At 40.4% G+C, this 3083-nt stretch overlaps 1 long non-coding RNA gene across 1 annotated transcript; it reads right to left on the bottom strand.

The window, feature by feature from the left end:
- Positions 1-278: 278 nt before the first annotated feature.
- On the bottom strand, positions 279-1629 carry LOC137199913 (uncharacterized). Its single transcript, XR_010931874.1, has 2 exons — positions 1263-1629; positions 279-518 (listed from the first exon to the last, which is right to left on the bottom strand). It is a non-coding gene; the product is annotated as an uncharacterized lncRNA (long non-coding RNA).
- Between the last annotated feature and the right edge of the window lie 1454 nt (positions 1630-3083).

Here is a 3083-nt window from a genome sequence, read left to right as displayed (position 1 = left end):
CTCTGCACATCCGTTATACATACAGACATAAAACACATAAAAACAGAAATAAATAGAAAATAGAAAAAATACACAAAGGCAAGTCATGAGACCTTTGGGAGGACATTGTCAAAAGTTTAGCAGCAGCATTTTAGACCACTTGTAAACGATCCAGGGATGTTTTGCTGAGGCAGGGAGCTGAGAGATCAATGATAGTGACAACTATGGGGCTTACTCTTAAGATGGAAAAGGGGGATTTTGACAATGGACCATTTATCCCTTTTTAACCTCTTTTGATAGGACCTCGTCTACTACTTCAGGCTTCTTAAGGTCAGACATGGGTCACTTCTGGGAGCCAGCATAGACCTGCTAGCAATCCTGGAACTAAGCTGGTGATAAGGTACTTAACAAAACATCTATTGGGTGATTTGAAAGAGCTGGGACATTCACTGGAGTTGAGGGATACTTCATGTTTATTTCCCCGATTTTGCAGGATGAAGCCTCCTGGGATACACAGAGTTTGGGTATCTGCACACCAACTACACAAATGCATAAATTTACAATTAGGAAATGTACAAACATACTATTGACATTAATGCCGATCCTGAGGAAAAAAGTACCGCTTTGGAGGGTGGCTTACAGAATTAAACACTGGAGAGAGGGAGGTTGTGTGGGAGAAGGAACCACAGATGGAGCAGGCTAGGGTGTTATGCCCAGTAAAATGTCTGCTGATTAGGGGCAGGTCGACTACAGGCCAATCTAGTCTCTGATTGAATTTCTAGATATACATGGCAGCTTTGGCAGAGAAGGATTTATGGTATTCATAAAAGAGAGCCACTGCAGGAGAGAGCAAAGTCTGAGATTACAGCCAAATAGGTGTCAAGCCTCTCCCTGTGTTGCAGATAAACTTCACATATGGTGTCTCTAACGACACTGAGGGCAATGTTGAATTCTGTCAAAGTTAGAGTTTTTGACAATCTGGGATTGCTACCTTTCAGAACTACAGAAAAATCCCCACAATCCACAAATCTGTATTCAGCAGATTCGGAACAGCATAACAGAATCTTAACCAGATTTATGTCATGGCCTGTCAAAATGAGAGCAAAGTATTTTTTTAATATAAATAAATAAAATGTCTATATAATTTCCCTGAATCTTAAACTAGTAACATTTGCAGAACAGGTATTTCGCAAATAAACAATGTACCCTTAATTAAAACATATAGCTCTTAAGGCAAAGTATTTTTTGTTTGTTTGTTTTTGCAGAATAAGACAACAAAATACCTGTTTAAATTTGATTCCTGAGGGAAAATTTGGTACCCGCGGGAATCGGGAATTGCTGCTGCAACCGAGAACCCATGGTTTGAGCTGTGACTGCAGTTCCCCGGGTCCTGTGGGTTGTGATGTCAGCAGGAAGCAGGGCAGCTTGAGCCATCTCAAAGGTTGAAGAGGACAAGCCCCCGGTTGTTTAGATTATAGGCAGAGGAATTTGTGTTGTTTTTTAGGCAATGTATTCTGGCATTCCTGACTTTCAGAGCTGATTTCACTTCGAGAAGCAAGGAGAGGACGGATGCTTCAGGAGAGGTACCGGGTTCTGATCGCGTCAATCTTTTTGAGGCAATATAGCCCACAGGTCTGAAGCTTTGCATGACGTTTTCAATCAATCAATCAATCAATCTTTATTTATATAGCGCCATATCACAACAGAAGTCATCTCAAGGCACTTTTCACATAGAGCAGGTCAAGACCGTACTCTTTAATTTACAGAGACCCAACAATTCCCCCATGAGCAAGCACTTGGCGACAGCGGTAAGGAAAAACTCCCCTTTAACGGGTAGAAACCTCAAGCAGACCCCGGCTCTTGGTGGGCGGCCATCTGCTTTGACCGGTTGGGTTGAACAAATTTTGTGAACAAATGAGAAAGATTTGCACAATGTGTGAGATTGGCAAAGGTTGGCAGTTACACATCAGGTTTGCAGTTACATATCTATCAGTTTGTGGGAGAAAAAGTTCGCACAGAACTCAATTGTATGTATGAATCCCAAGTTTACCACTACAAATCAAATCTACGAGTACAAATCAAACCTATGAGTACAAGTACTTTTTTCCCACATTTGATGCTTCCTCCTCTAATGGGAATGCTCAGATTAATATATCATTTGACTATCCAATCAGGAATATCATTTCACTATCCAATCACGGAGCCTTCTTTGCTGTGAGTCTGTGGCTGCAACCAAACTTTACCTTGTGGAAAATTACTGCTCTCTTACAAGCATGACCTAACGTTACCTTCAGCTTCCATTAGTTCAGCTAGAGCTCATAGACCGCAACTAAGTCTGTTTTTCTCTGTATTTTTTCACACAGAACTGAGCTGGGTTCTATGTTCTGACACAGAAGATATCAAAAAAAGCTACAGTCACAATATGGAGTCAGACTGATGGATCACTGCTAAAAAAAATTACGGTGACAAGAAATTCTCAGATTTTTTGTCTATAAATTACTATTGCTAATAATGCAAAAATGGTGAAAAGTTATTTAAAAAATTACAAGACCTTGTTACATCGTATAATTTCATGCTCAGCCATTTCTGGTCTGGTCAAGTTTATTTTTATAGCACCTTTAAACAACAACGCAATTCGAAGTGCTTTACGTTAGACATAAGAGGGCATAAGAGAAATCACTATTGACTGGACATGTACCCTATAAGATCATATATGATCATATATAAGCTCAGAATATTGTGACCCAGAGATTAACTAGACATCTGGGAATAGAACTCTGCAGTGTATGAGATGAAAAGTGACTTATTCTGTTGACACATTTCCACCACAGCAACGGATCTGTATCCTGTCAGAACTCTGAACTCTGCAGTGACCCACAATACAGAAATACCAGCTAGGTCACATCAAGAGAAAATTGTCTTTCAGACATCAAGTATTTTGGTCAACAGGCTGACATCAATAATGTCTCTTACAAAGATCAGTAAACCTGATTTCAAATGTGGCTGTCACCCCAAGAAGAGGTTTTGAGGTGTCTTCAGAGTGACCAGCTTATTGCACCAGGTCCCTCTGACCAGGAGTGACTACAACACTGATGGTTAGCTGG

Source organism: Thunnus thynnus, chromosome 16 (assembly GCF_963924715.1).
Source record: "Thunnus thynnus chromosome 16, fThuThy2.1, whole genome shotgun sequence".
Classification (NCBI taxonomy): Eukaryota; Metazoa; Chordata; class Actinopteri; order Scombriformes; family Scombridae; genus Thunnus; species Thunnus thynnus.
Note: the sequence above shows the minus strand (reverse complement) of the source record. Positions and strands in the feature narration are given on the sequence as shown.